Source organism: Zonotrichia leucophrys, chromosome Z, assembly GCF_028769735.1.
Source record: "Zonotrichia leucophrys gambelii isolate GWCS_2022_RI chromosome Z, RI_Zleu_2.0, whole genome shotgun sequence".
Lineage (NCBI taxonomy): Eukaryota > Metazoa > Chordata > Aves > Passeriformes > Passerellidae > Zonotrichia > Zonotrichia leucophrys.
This window is the reverse complement of record NC_088200.1, coordinates 73,361,779-73,377,062: the sequence shown is the minus strand read 5'-3', so window position 1 is coordinate 73,377,062 and position 15,284 is coordinate 73,361,779. Positions and strand designations below refer to the sequence as shown.

At 44.2% G+C, this 15,284-nt stretch overlaps 1 protein-coding gene across 5 annotated transcripts in view; it reads left to right on the top strand.

Annotated features, from left to right (window-relative positions):
• The first annotated feature begins 200 nt into the window (after positions 1 to 200).
• Positions 201 to 15,284, top strand: part of ZNF462 (zinc finger protein 462) — an 89,107-nt gene continuing 74,023 nt past the window's right edge. For 2 of the 5 annotated variants that reach the window (XM_064735386.1, XM_064735381.1), the window contains exon 1: positions 710 to 970. The gene's annotated coding sequence lies outside the window, so the exon portion shown is untranslated. Of the gene's footprint in view, positions 336 to 709; positions 971 to 1,417; positions 1,577 to 15,284 lie in introns of those variants that run through there. The other 3 variants (XM_064735382.1, XM_064735385.1, XM_064735384.1) reach the window with 3 other exon arrangements.

Genomic DNA, 15,284 nt, shown 5'->3' with positions numbered 1-15,284 from the left:
GAGCTGGAAGGGGGATTAAAAACCAACCACGTGGTAGATCTGGTTTTATACTTTGCAACCTCCAGCTCCATTTATGTTCTTTACCCTGCTCAGGGAAGATTAGCCTCTAGATGGATGTGTCTGAGGGATCACCTCGGGGGCAGATCTGCATGCAGAAACCGGTTTTTGTCATGGCTGGAAGAGAGCTATGACCCAGCAGAGCGCTCCATGCCAGCGGCTCCCCCAGCATCGCAGGGGCTGCTGAGCGCTCCTGCACCGAGAGCTTGGTGAAGGCAACAGCTTGGCAAGGGGAAGATCTTCAGATCTTTCCCCCTTCTTCTCCTCCTCCCTGGCCTGTGAGTGATTCAGTGTCCCAAACCTTAACTTTTTGTTACCACCTTCCTCCTCTTAATCTCCTTCATCTTCAACACCTCCTCCTCTATCACTACCATCTTCTCCTCCATCTGTCTGCCTGCTGGATCTCTCTCGCTTGCTTGCTTTCCCCCCTCCTCTTCCACCTCCCTCCTCTTTCTTCTTGCCTTTTCCTCCTCTCTTTTCTTCTCTTTTCTTTCTCTTTTTCCTCCTCTTCCCCTACACGTTGTTGTTGTTGTTAGAAAGGATTCTTGCACCCCCTGGTGCTCTTGCGTTTTGTGTGGTAGGAGAGGAGATTGTCTTCTTTCTCTCTCTCCCTCTGGTTGCTCATTATTCAGAGAGAGACACAGAGGGTGAGAGAGAGAGAGAGAGAGAGACGGATATCTCAGGTCATCTGCAGCTGCAGCAAACCAGTGAAGGAGAGAGAGAGAGAGGGAGAGGGAGAGGGAGAGAGGGGGGGAAAAGCAGGGAAAGATGGCGATCCTCCATTGCTGAGACCTGGCAAGGAGCACATGAGACTCACAAAACAACTTCCACAACAATAACAAGAAGAGCTAGGCAGAGAGGAAGAGGAGAGGAGAGGAGGCAGCAGCAAGAGCAGCAGTGCCGGGACGCTCCTGTAAGTTCTCGCAATTAAAACCCATCTCTGGTTTGGCATTGGAGAGATCATCTCTCGTTTGTGTTGTGTGTGTGTGTGTGGTGCGTGTGGTGTGTGTGTCTCTTTCTGTTGTGTGTGCGTGTGTTATTTTGTTTGGTCTTTTATGTCTGTCTTTCTTTCCACCACCTTCCTCTTGAAATCCATTCATTCGGTCAACGGAGGAAGGAGGAAGAAAGAAAGGAAAGGAGAAAAAAAAAAAGAGAGAGAGAGAAGAGAGGGGAGTGAGAGCGGGGTGTTTTGTTTGAGAGAGAAGTCTCTTGCATGGAGGAGGAGAAGAGGAGGAGGTGCTGGTGGTGGTGGTGGTGGTGGGAGGAGGAGGAAGGCGGTTAATTAATTTTTTGTTGTTGCATTACGGGGGGGGCGGTGGTGGTGGTGGTGGGGGGAGAGGTGGGGGGAAATATGGGGAGATAAGTGAGATACCAGCCGAGCTTTCGGGGTGGGGGGTGCCTGAGAGGATATGTGTGTGTGTGCGAGGTCTGGATGGTGCTGTGCGTGTGGACTTGGATCAGAGACGGGAGACACACGGAGGAGAGAAAAGCTCCGTGCTGGCACGACCCAGGCAATCGGGTGACCTCTTTCTTCCTTCCTTCCTTCCTTCCTTTCTTCCTCTCTCTCTCTCTCTCTTTCCTTCTTGCTTTCTTTCTTTCTTACTTCCTTTCTCCCAGCCACTCTTTCCCCCTCCTCCTCCTCTTTGCTCCTGGTCCCCTCTGGTCGCTGCCCTGCTCGCCCCGGCTGTGGTGCCCCCTCCGCGGCTCTCTGGAGTTGGGATGCGGGGGTCCCCGGCGCCTGGAGCCGGGGCTGGGGGGCTGCTGGTGCCCGCAGGAGGTGCCTTGGAGGAGAGGACAGCGTTCGGCTGGAGAGCAGGAGCCATTACACACGCTTGTGGCTCTCCTTTGAGAGAAAGGAGAGCGAGAAGGGAAGAAAGGAAGGGGAAGGAGCCCACTTCTACTCGCTCAGTTCCCCCATGTCCCTACCTTTAAACCAGGCAAGGGAGAAGGCGCTTTCTCCCCTTTGCCCCTTTCCCAGCCCACCCGGAGCAGGTTTCTCCCTATCTCTCCCCCTCTTTCCCTTTCTTTATCTCCCTTGTCCTCCATTTGCAAGCTGTCTGCTTTGGTTCCAGTCCAGGCTCCACAACACAAAGCTTCTCCTCGCTCTCGCACACATGCACACACACAGTCCACAGGCTTCTTTATGTCTTCTGGAGTAACCTTCTCCTTCCTTCTCCCCCCTCTCCGTGCCCCCCGGCTCCCCTCAGCACTGTGGCTTCTATTCTCCTCACACAGAGAATCCTCCTGGAGCTTCATGTGGTTGTGATCTGATAGGATCCTTCCCTTCCCTTTCCCCTTCACCTCCCTCTCTTTTATTTATTTTTTTTTCTTTTTTGGTGGGGGGAGAGAGAAAAAGGCAAAAAAAAAAAGTTTCATTTGTTTCTCTGGTGTTTGGAAGGGGAGAGACCTCCCAAGTTTTTTTGAGTGCCTCCTTGCTCCTGCTTTTGTGTGCGCGTCTGTGGGGGTCTGTTTGTCTCATGAAGGCTGCTCGCATGTCTAAGAGGAAGTGACTAGTTTGGCAGAGAGCTGTGATCTGAGTCAGGTAAGCCATGTCATGTTCTCTAGCTCCACCAGAAAATGGAGGAGAGAGAGAGAGAGAGAGAGGGAGAGAGAGAGTAGACAAAGCTGAGATGGGAAGTGCTCCTAACATTGTGGATGTCTCTCCATGTTTCGAGGCTTTGCTGGGCAGAAGAGATGGCTTAATCATGATTTTTTTTACCCCCCTAAAGGTTTTTCCCCCCTTCAGATTTTTTTTTTCAATGCACAACATTGTGATGGGTCTTCTCTCGCTGTCTTCATGCTATCAGGAAATGAGGATTGGAGGAAATTGCTCAGATTCTCCTTCACACAGAGAAACACATCCTCAGGCTTTTTTTCTCTGATGCTTTCATGCGGAGGTCACCTTTCTAGATATTTTTCCTTGGTTAAAGACCACAGGATTTTGGAGGTTGATCAGTTGGCCAAGCAAATAGTGTATATAAGCATGTATTTTTAGGTTTCTGAAAGCATTTGGAGGTAAGTGCATGCAGCTTGAGGCTGCTCAGGTTCTTCCAGAGGGTATCATGAAATGTCTCTTTTTTTCCTAGGTGATGATGCCTAATTTTTGGGATTTTTAACATCTCATTTTCAAGAGCATTCCTTCTTTTGGATGCGTTATAAATTAAGATGGAATATTTCTCCCCACTCACTAGGTTTCATTAAAGTGATACTGGCAAGCTTTTAGTAGGTTCCTCAGAGCATCATAACATACATAATTTCTCTTGGAAAAAGCAAAACAGTTTTCACAGCTGTCTTTTTGGTGTCATAAAATACTGTTTTTTCCTGAAAACTTACAGCAGCATTCTTACTGTGATTTTAATGTCATTATGGAAACCTGAGATCTTTAAAGCGAGATAGCAGTTGAGCAGGAATCCATGTGCTTTGTTTTTAACCCACCTTTTAATCTGAAGCAATTTCTAGCAGATCCAGAGCAGGCCTCGGATCTTTTCCCACCCACTGAAATGTGCACAGTAGATGCAATTCCTCAAAAAGTTCAAAATACACCCTGAAATGCAGGAGGGGGACACCGGGGTGCGGTGCTGCTGAGCTTGAAGGCACAGCTCCATGGGAAGGTGTCAGTGATGTCCATACATTGATTATTCTGAGGTGTTTAAGGACAAATGTGGGAAGATGTTAAGTGGCAGTATGGGGGACCAGTGAATCTGAATCAGAACACCCTCCCAGATGTGCAAAAAACCAGAAGGGATTTGAGGATTGCAGTGATGGGGTGATGAACTCGAGATCCGTCTTAGAGGTTAAAAATCAATGCCCTTGTTTTATTTTTTGCTGTGGAAGAAATGTTTTAATGTGTAATCTAATATACCTCGGGAGGATATTGCTTTATCAACTGTGCGTTTCTTAAGTCCTGGTTGCTGATGTGTCACCCAAATTATTGAGGTTCTCTGGTTGCCTCCATCTTTCAGAAGAAGGCCATGGAACATACCATTTCAGGTATGTTTAATCTTATATTTTGACAAAAATAGAGGCTAACTGCTTTTGGTTTTGGGGTCTTGTTTGCTTGTTTGTTTGTTTTTGCTGCTGTTGTGGTGTTTTGGTTGGTTTTTTATCCCCCTCCCCGAGGTGATATTTTTTTGGATGGATTTTTCAGACCTCCGCACAGGTCTAAGTCAGCCATTGAAGAAAAACTGAAAAATTGCCCACTGACCTTTGCTTATTTGGGTCAGATCCCAAATATCCATCCCCTACACGGGCTGTATGCAGAGTGCTTGTGGTTCAGAGCTGTGAATTCTCCTCTGACTTCTGGGGAGGCCAGCCCAGTGCTGGCAGTGCCCTGCAGACACACTGCCCTTGAGCGTGGCATGTGCAATCCAAGAACAGCTCTGAGATTTAAGATCGGGATCTTTTCGGGAGGGCCTCTTAACGCCCTAGAAAACCAAACAACATTGCAGTGGTTTTAATTTTTGGTGGTTTTTTTTGGTTGGTTTTTTTGGGTTTTTTTCCTGGGCTTCCTCACTACGAGATTGAAACCTCTTCAGAGAATTGTGCTCTTGTCGATGGTGCTTCTTGCTGTGGTTCTGCCCAGACAGACTGAAGTTCTCCTTGCTGCTAAAATTCTAGCTGAAGAACTTTGATTTTAAAAAGAATCCCAAAACAACACAAAACAGTTCTACCCACCAAAAAAAAAAAAAAAAAAATCCCAAACAAACAAAATCCCCAAAACCCATTGGTTTTTAAAGAAGCTCCAGAAAGATGATCTTAATTCATGCCATGGTGGTGACATGAATGTTTCTCCTAATCAGGCATAAATTTCTTCATTCAGACAATGGCTTTCAATTGCTTTTGGTTTGAGGCACATAGAATCTTTTATTGGTCCAATCTCTAAGAGAAAGAGTAAGCATTGGTAGTTTATTCTCCACTATTTAAATGTGCTTTTCTTCATCACTTTTCTCACACCTACTAGACATAGCCTATGAACCACTGCTTTAAAAATATTTAAAGGATTATTTGATTTCCTTTTGCATTTTCACTAGCTTCACACCAGGTTATGTTGTTGAGAAACTTAAGATGTCATGTTTACAATTTCCTTCCATAATTAAAAATATTATTTTTTTTGCAAGAAAACTAAAAAATACAATAATATGTATGCTTGGAGTGTGAAGAATATGAGTACACAGTGGGGTGCTGGAAAGGGAAAGCAGGGCAACTGCAAGTGGAAATGGAAAAAAATGTGATCATCAGTGACCTTTATAAGAAAATTCGTTAGCATTGTGCACTTTGACTTAAAAGAGGAATTGACTTTTATGAAGACCGATAAAAAGGATGATTAAAAAGAGAGTTGACAAGTAGATGACTATTGTTCAACATAGATGTCGGGACATCTGGCAGATGTTCCTCTGGGCCCCAAGGAATGGGCAAGTTTAATTTTAGCCTTAAAAAGGAAATGGGAAGAACTTAAGTCTTATAATAGTACAACTTGCAGTTTGAGGAAGATTACTTCAGAAGAGCTCAAAAGATGCCTCTTGAAATCTGGAACTCCCAGAAACCCAGTGTGAATTAGCATTTCCTAATGGGTTTTCCCATTATTCCAAACAACATGTGTGGAGTTACGACATAAATTGAGATTACCTCTGTTTACTGAAACTCTTTCTCTGTGTGGTGTTGTGGATAATTTCCTTGAATGGGCAGAACAACACCGCTTTGAAGTAAGAAACTCCATAAAAAGGACTTGAAAGTGTGAAACTGGTGAATAGCTGTGTACTACTCATTAACTAATATTGTCCCATGTTGAAGCTTCACCAGGAAAACTTAAAAAAAATTCAGAAGTCCTCAGTGAAATAGGGATTGGAAGAAGCTGCTGATGGAGGAATGAGGTTCTTGTTTTCTACAGGTCAGGAAAGGTCTACAAAGGCCAAGACGTCTGTGTTATTTTGTTTCCTTGTATTTCGCTACACTTCCAACATACTGTGGGAGAAAAATAATGGAAATACTCCTTTAGCATCGTGTATTTCTCTTGGTTTGACTCTTTAACAGATACTTTTTTACCTTGAAGTAGAAGATTATATATTTTATGGACTTGTTCTGGATGAACATGGAATAACCATGACTGGCTTGACTTGCATGCTTGATCCAAGATGTGTTCAAGTATGAGCTTCCAATTGCTGGCTTCAGCAGAGATGTTGAACTTCATCAGCCCAAATGCCAGCTTGGTTTTCCATCAGTTGGGTACTAAACAATCAGGAAATCTCACAGGAGGTGAGCAGGAGATCTGCTGAGAGTTAATTGAGGAGAGAATGAGAAATTCCATCTCACTCTATAGTGAGAGAGAATAATTTTTGAGAGGGGGGGGGGAAATAATTAATAAAAGGAGTGTGATGAGAGTGAAGGTTGCTTAAACATCTGCTAAGTTCTCGGAGAGAGGAACTCCAAAATTGTTTGATCAAGAGGTGCTGGAGAAGGTGGCGTGGTGCAAGTCCTCAGCTGCTGGCAGAGACACAGTTAACATTGTACACGGTTGAACTTCAGCATGGCACTTCTCCAAATGAGTTGACTGTTGAAAATAAAATGTTCCAGAAGAACTGGGAGAACAGGAAAGAAGTTAAAATAGCATGGTTTGTATGCCAGTGCTGAAAGAAGAAAAGGGGGGAGGAAGGGAGATAGATTGACTTATGATAATTATCTTGTTGGTTGTAGCAAAAATGAAAGGAAAAAAGGTCTTTAGTAGGAGTTTCCAAACTTAGGGGATCAGGTTTAATAGAAGTGGTCTTTATTGGCATATCCTGAGTTTTGGAAGAGTTCTTCTGCTTTCAGCTTGTGTTTGGGAAGTTCAGCACATAGGTAAACACAAAGTTGTGTGAGTTCTCTTTTGGGTTTTTGGGTTCTGTTCAATTTTGTTCTTTCAACGTTAAAACAATGCCAAAGATCTAAAAAGTCTGCTCCTCATCTCTTGAGCTTTATTAAGCTGTGCCAGAGGTTGCAGCACAAATACATCTGTGAAGGGATTTGAGGAAGAGGAGAGAGTTTGAGATAGGGAAAGGGGAAAACCATTGTGTTTGGTGTCTTATGGTTGAACACAATCTTAAATACAGTGTAATTTGTTTTTCTGTGGGCTCTTTTCACCTGTCTGGGAGTTGAAGGTCTTGGTGCAGTTCCTTTGGCCAGCTTGAGGCAACAAATGTTACTGCAGTGACTCAAAATCTCCTGGCTTATCACTCCTTGAAGGAACTTTAACCAGTGTTTGGCAAAGGGTTTTCCCTCATCATTGGTTCTGACTACTTTGTAGTAATTTTTGAGATACACTTGCTGTCAGAAGATAGCTCCCAGACATAGCAGCAGTGCTATACATTGTATTTTACCTTGATCAAAAGTCTCATCGTTTTCGGCTGGTTTTTGTGGTCCATAATTATAATTATGGACCTCCACAGCTGCTGTCCAGGGGGAATACAGTGGGGTTTTGGCTTGGGCTGAAAGCAGCTTCTTAGGTAGAAGATGTTAAGATCCATCAGGAGAGGCAATTAATTAAGTTGAGTTTAGCAGGTAATTGAAAGAAGATGGAAATAGGAGACCTCAGGATGTTCAGGAGTTGTTCTTGAGTGGAGTCAAAGGCAGTCTCTTAAAGAATACTTGTTTAATAGTGTCAGCATAGAGAGCTGTAGGCGCAGCATCAATGTCAGGAGTGATTAGGAAGGACTTATTTAGAGCTTATTAGGGTAACAATCATTGCAAGGCCAGTGTGTGTTGAGGACAAATAATTCTGGGAAAGCACTTGTATCACTGGGTTACTTCTGTTAGTTTTGAACCTGTTAAATTAAGAATTCAGTTCTTGACGTGTGTCACTTGTTACTTCCTGGTGGAAAATAAGACCTTCTAATTGGGATTATGTGTGAAGAAGCTAAGTGCTTGCATTATGTGACAGTGTTTTTCCTTCTCCTTCCAGTTCCAGGAATATGCAATTAATAACTTGAAGTCATTTAGATAATGGGTGCTCAGCAGCCCTGGGTGTTGTATTTGCAGCACTTGTTACAGATGCAGGCTTTGTGCTGACCTGAAGATTAGGAAGTGGGATGTTCATCAGAGTGGCATTACAGTTGCTATTAAAAAAGGTCTGGAAAGGGGCCTGAGAACCCCAGCTGCTGTCATGGTGTGGAGGAAGTCAGGCCTTCAAAGGATGCAAGGATTAGAGCGGCAGGAAAAGTAAACGGTAGCATCAGCACAAGTAGAAAATAGGCAGAGCTGCTCAGCAAACAGAAAAAAAAGTAGGCTAAGGCATGCCATAATTATGTGCAGTGGAAACTTGCTGCTAATGGAGCAGTGGCATGGGGTAGAGAGGCAGGAGAACGATTTTTCAGGACAAAACAAAGCAGACATTGCAGAGAACGATGTAGGAAGACTGAGGATTCAGTGTGCTCGTGATAATGTGAAAGAGAAGACTTTGTTTTGAGAGATGCTAAAAATGGAATCTTCTGATGCACATGTGGTCAGTGTTTCCGTGGCCTGGCAGGACAATGGGGGCTTCTTTTTGCATGGCTGGGATGAGCAAACCCTTCCTTCCCTTCCCGCCTGCAGCCCCTGGGTTCCAGCAGAGGCCTGGGATGGTGGCTGTGGAAAGAAGGCATCACAGGATGTTCCTTTTGGGGAGAAGATGGGTCATCCTGGGCTGCACCGTTGTCATGCAAATGCTTCAAAGCACAATGGCCACTTATCACAGGGGCCAGGCAGGCACATTCCTCCCAGAGCTCTCCAGAGAAAAGGGCAGGATGGCAGGGAATGTAACACTTGGAACCTCTGCTTCAACAACACTTCCTTGAATTTCTCTTAAATTTCCTAAATTTTCTCCCCCTCTTTGTCAAATAAACAGCAAAGATTAGAGAGAGTCTACTTGTGCTGGAAGATTTTGGTCCAGCATGATGGTGATGTGGAGGGTGGTTCATTTACCTTCTAATGACTGAGTTGCTGGAGAATTTGAGTGTGTAGCTGGGAGAGGGATCATTAATAAAGGCCTTGCTGTGGTCCAAAAGTCAGAATTCAGCTGGCTGATGATGCTGAAAATTATTTGGGTTCTTTTTTTGGTTTGTTTTTTTTTTTTTTTTTTTTTTTTTTTTTTGTGTGTGTGTGTGTTTTTGGTGGGTTTTTCTTGTTTATGTCTTGGTGGGGCTTATTTTTTTTGTGATTTTTGGTTTTTGGGGTTTTTTGGTAGGGTTTTTGTTTGTTTGTTTGTTTGTTTGTTTGTTGGTTTTTTTTTTTTGCTTGGGGGTTTGGTTTTGTCTCTTTCATTTCTGCCTCCCTCTCATTTCTATTAAGTGGGCACCTGAAATAGATCCTAGGTCAGAAATTCAGAGGGATTGGTGAAGGTGCTTTGTGTCAGTGGTGATTGTTTAACAGCTTCTTTGTAATTTCCTTTTTTTCCTATTTTAATTTCCACGGTTTTATTAAGCAAAGTGAAAACTGCAGTCTGGGCTAAACTTGGAATAGCTTGAGGAGTGCTGGTCTTGAGGGGGATGCAGTGAGTCAAGGATGAGTACTCATCTCTAGTTGAGCAAACTGCTACTGAAGAGAACTTAAGAGGACCATGGATATTTATTTATTTTAACTCAGGCTTGGGTTCTTCAGTCATAGTCAGACTCTGCTAGATTTGTGAGCTCTTTGTTGAGGGTATTTGGGTCTCTCTGACCAAAAAGAAAGGCGACCAAAGAATTGCTGTACAGCCCTTAAAGTCTTGCTCCTTCTTTTATTTGTTCATCTATCCCTCTATTCAGTAAAATAGGCATAATTAGGTTTTAAGGTGGATGTTGGAAATGACCACCCTGGTGCTGGATTCTGCTGCTGTGTGTGTTGAAACAAGCCAAGATAAGGAAGGAAAGATCCTCTTTTTGTGAGTGGTTCTGGTGTGTGAGACTGGAGCAGAGCTGCTTTTGTTTGGGGAGCTCTTGAGAGATGAGCTGTGGTTACCTGCCACCTTGTTTTTGTGTCCCTGCTGTCGTTCTGACTGAGCCTGTCTCCTCAAGTGTGTTGTTGCTTGTGGTGAGTATGGATGAATATATTTATGTATACACAGAACCTACTTAGTTGGTGATGCAGCAAAGTTTGGAAGGCAGTGGCCAACGGAGTCATCTCATTTTCCTCTGTCTTGTGAGACATGTGGCGCCCTGAAGACAAATAAATAAACAAATAAAACGTGAACGAATTTGGAATTATTTCTCTCTGTACTTGATTGGAAGCTCCGATTTTGCATTCCAGTTTTGTCTGCAGCTGGGTGGCTCGGGCTGCAGGATGTGGGACCTCCGAAGCCTTGCTTCCACCGTGCTCGGCTAAATAGCTTGACAAGTGTAAAAAAAATATGTAACAAATGGCTGATGGAAAATCGAGAGCAGCCAGACAGCTCTCAGCCTGGTTAATTAGCTCCTTGACTGCTGAATTGTTCCTGCTCTGTCATATGGCTGTGGCTTGCAGCCCTGCGAGAAAGGGTTTGGCTTCCTGGCCAGGAGCGTGCATCCCAAAAGTTGAATTAATGTAACTCGAAGTCAGTGTGGACAGGTTCCTTTTGGTCTAAATGACCTTTTATCTTTGCTGGGGGCGGGCAGTGGGGAGAAAGCATATCGGCTTTCAGCTGTGTCAGGTCATGCAGAGGCCAAGTTCTCTTGTCTGTGATCAAGCATATGGTGTGAAACAGCCCAGTGTGCAAGAGCACCGGGGCACAGGAGCACTCCAGCAGCCCTTCTGTAGGTAAATGTGACCCAGGGCCATGTCCTGCCAGGCAGGATGGGTGTGTTTAACCCTTCGGTGGCTCCTGGTGTGTTTCCATCCTGGTGGGTTGGGAAGGAGATGTTGTTGCTCAAGCGCGCGCGGGTTTCTCCTGCCAGAGCACCCGTGCTCGTGTGAGACCTGAAATCTCTGGCTCCAAGGGCTTCACTGTATTACTCACTGGGGCTGCTGAGAGAGTGAGTCAGTGTGTTTGGGTCTCTGCATGAAAAAAAAATGAGTAAACCTGAATTACTTTAAAAATGATCAGATTGCAGAGGTGATAAAGAACCTACAATGAACTTTCCGTTCCACGTCCTCTACCGGTGTTCTGCTCTCCTTCCACTGTGGGTCAGGGGGGAAGAGAGGGATTTTCAGTGTGCTGTTCTCCCAAGGAACCACATTAAAAAACCCTGCCGAGGCTGTAGTGTAGTCAGAAAATGTCTTAAAGCCAGTCAGAAGTTGCTTGGCAAGATGTCAGGCAGGTTGACCAGAGGTTGCACAGGTTGTGCTCCTGCAAAGTGAACATGGAATGGTCGCTGCCCTCCATGGTTCTCCAGTGCTTCCACAGGTTCTCCAGTTGGTGTACAGGAATATAGTTTGCTTGCTGGTATTCTGGTCTTATCTCTGAAGATATTTATTTTAAGAATTCATGTCTACATAGGTTTGTTAATACTGTACTGTAATATCAGATGGGCTGCTGAGACCTCAAGGGGGTGAGGAATCTATTTTTAGTGTGTTTGAAGGGTAGATGATGTTTCAGGTTGTGGAATGACTTTCTAGGGGGCCTGTCACCATATACTGAAGTTTTGTATGTCATGGCAGTGGAGGCCAGTCATATGATGATGAGTTAGTAACTTAAATGGGACATTAAAAAAAAAAATCCTGCTCTTTGGGGAAATTTTAAAGATAGATGGAGCTAAAATGTCACGCCGACTGTTCTCATGCTTTTTTCCTTGATGTGCTGAAGACATCTAATCCTCTTTACAGGTGAATTAAGCAGTCTGCTTATGAGCTGAAGGCAATACCTGCTGATCTGTTGACATCCAGATTGGAGGGTTATTCATGTCTCAGTAAGACTTTTAGTAATGGATGACCACAAGAACATTTTAGCTGCCCAGGTGGTGTGAAGAAGACGGCCTGTGATCTCCCTCCACATCAGAAGTCAGTCACATGTAGGAAGTTGGATAGTAGCAGTGCCATCCTCTTTGAGAGTGTTTGACACCCCAGCCTGCAGAGGTTTGGAGCTTTAGGTTGAAAGGATCCAGCCTCAGACAAATGCATGTGAGCAGCAATCTGAGCAGTGAACCCAGTTGAGCTTTTGAAGCACTGCACTGTGGTGGCAGCCACGGAGAGCAGATTTTAATGATTTATTGTAGTTAGATTTTACGTGGATTTGCTTCCTATTTCCTTTGGAAGACAGCAAAACTGCAGCTTCTTACAGGATTCCTCTTACATTCCTGGGATTTTGTTTAGTGTGCAGGCATGTGCACTTTATTTATTTATTTTGCTCACTGCCACTGCTAGGAATGTTAACAAAGGCTTTTTAATAGGTCAGACCTCACCACTGTTGCATTTTCATAGTTACCACAGTGCATTTGGTAGATAATAGATGGTGGGGAGGTAAAGCCCTTTATGCTCCCAGAGCTCATTCATGTGAACAGTCTCTGTGCCCTGATTCCGAATTTTCACTGCAGCTACTTGTGTGAGTAAACATTTGAAGATCAGATCCTTGTCTGCATGGAGTAATTCTCGCGGAGCTTTTCAGGGAGGCGTTCTGAAAATTACATCTTGAATTGAGGATGCCCTTAACTTTCAACAGCTTCCACCTACATACATGAGATGCTCATTTGTGGTTGCATGTGAGGGCATGGCTGTAGCAGATTTGCAGGATTCAGCGGAAGCATATGCATTAGATAATTCTTTCACTTTCGTTCGTGTGCTCCTTCTTTCGTTCTCGCTCTGTGTATTTTGACAGCAGGAGCATGTATGTTATAAATACTCAGCTTTGACTTCAATTAGTGCTGGCATGTCCCTGAAGTACTGTTTCATGTGACTTTGCAGATGTTCTGGTGAGAACATCCCTGCTGCTGTGTTGTCTGTGGATGACGCTCACGTGTTCTGGAGCCCCATCACTGACTGTGGTGGTTTTGGAAGCTGTTTCTCCCCCTCAAATTTCCTCTTAATTAATGGATTGGCTTGAATAGATACTCATATGGTAATGGCTTGTTGAAGACAAATGTTTTGGATCAGGAAAAATGCAACCTAGGTCCTTTTACAATGGCAGAAGTGAGTACCTTTTTGTGTGTGTACATAATACAAGTTCCTATCCATGTGGTTCACGCTGCTGTGGTGCTTCATCTGGCAGATCATTTAAATATTTACTCCAAAAGAGCTTGTTCTCTGTTGGTGTGAAGCAGCATTTCCAGTTATTTTTAGGTCATTTTCATTTCAGCAACCCTGTTGGAGATAAACCAGATCCGAGGGCTCCAGACCGTCCCTGCGTTTTGGTAGAGATTAATAAAATAAAACTTAATGGTTTGGTCCCAAGGGGAGAGAAGAGGCCATCGGGTTAACAGAAGGTTAGGCAAGGCAGTGAGGCAGTGAGAGTGCCACAAACCAACCCAGAATTTCTGGTAGCATGTCCAGTGGCTGTGTGTGTGAGGCTGAAATGGTGCTCTGGGATCTGCAGAGCCAGCAGTTCTGTTACCACTGCTGTGACGCAGGAGATAATTCTGTTGGGCAAGCATCAGCATGGGGGTGGATCTACAGCACAGGATGTGTAATGTCAACATGAAGCATGGGAGCTGGCAGCAAGAAGGAAAGCAGCCATTTCATGCCAGTGCAGGAAGCCCAGATAGATTTTTTTTTTTCCTTCCCCCCCTCTGCATCTTGTCCTTTTGTGCTGCTTTCATGCTTCGTATTAAACAATTCACCTTCTCTGCTCTATCATCTGGAAACTTCAGCCCAACAGGGTTTCATTTCTTCCTCTCTTCCTGAACCTGTGGGATTTTTCTTTTCTTGTTTTTGTTTTGTTTTGGGGGTTTTGTTTGTTTGTTTTGTATGTTTCTTTTTTAAAAAACAAATAGCAATGAAGTGCACTCCAAAAGCATGTCTGATGGATTATAAAAGGGGCTGGGGGGAGGCGGAAGGGCTGAAGAGCAGATCTGGAGAAAGAGAAGAGCTCAGTCATGTGCAAGTCCTGAGCTTCACATGAAGCTCCACTGTAGATCCTGTTGGCTTTGCTGCAGACACAGTTTGTTCAAAAGCTGTGACCAGTCGAGAACATCCAACTGCAGCTGGGAAATGCAGAAGGTATGAAATGCTGGGATACTGTGTAGACCTTGAAACTCTGAAATTACTAGGAAGCTGTAGAAAGCTACTGTAACTGTTCCTGCCTTCTTTTTACCAGAAATGCACTTTTAGAACGCCTTTGCCCTATTTGGCTAATGCATAACACCTTTCTGGGTTGGTTGGGTTTTTTTTGATTTTTTTTTTATTTGAAGAGCCAAAAATTGTTGCTAGTCTATCTAAATCTGCAGAAGAAGAAAGATTATATATAGATTAATTATTATTATATATAGATTATTATATATAGATTAATAAATCTACTAAGCATTCAAAATTTGGTGGCATGGCTTCTGTCAGCTCAGTCACACACTTGGCCAAGTGGTTTGGGGTTTTTTTTCCCCACCCATAACATTAGGAGATACCTTCCTGTAGCTTCAGGGAAACTCTGGGACACCGAAGCTTGCTCCTTGATGGGCACAGCAGAGCTGAACTTCATCATCAGAGCTCTCATGGTTCCCATTGCCTGTTCAGCAGGACCCTCAGACAATGTGCCACAGATCCCCTTGAATGAATCCTTGTCTTGCATGCTGTTCTGTGGCAGCCCTGCCAAAGCATGACCTCCTCCATGTGTTCCTAAGAGCTGGAGTGGGAGTAGTCAGCCCACAGGTATGTTTTCCCAGTTGCAGTTTGGTGATGGGAGGAGGGGGATGCACATAAAACACGGCTTGTGTGTGAAGGCTGTTTGTTCTGTTCCGCGGTAACTCCATCCCTAAAACTGCTCCACTGGCCCCGTTTGGATTTTTTGGTTGGAGCTGTGGGACTCTGGCACTTCTGCATAGGGCACATGCAAATAAATGGCATAAATAAATGAGGAGTTGCATGGGACTTGAACATCATCTCTCAGGGCACAGCTCTTTCTTGGTTCCATAGATAGGCCATGGTGTGGCTATTTCATCATCAAAAATATTAAGGATGCAGGCAAATAATTTTTTTTTTTTAATAAAGTATGGGCACTCAGTTCTGTCTACATATGTAATTTCCACTGCAGGTTGTATTTTGTAGTGGCTGGTAATTCTGTGCTTTTCCTGGTGGCTTTGGAACAGTTTTCAGAGCATGCTGGAGGAATGTTCATCAGAAGTGAACAAATGAACAATGCCACCAGGGATTGTCTGCACGTTTTCTCATAGAACCATCTCTGCACT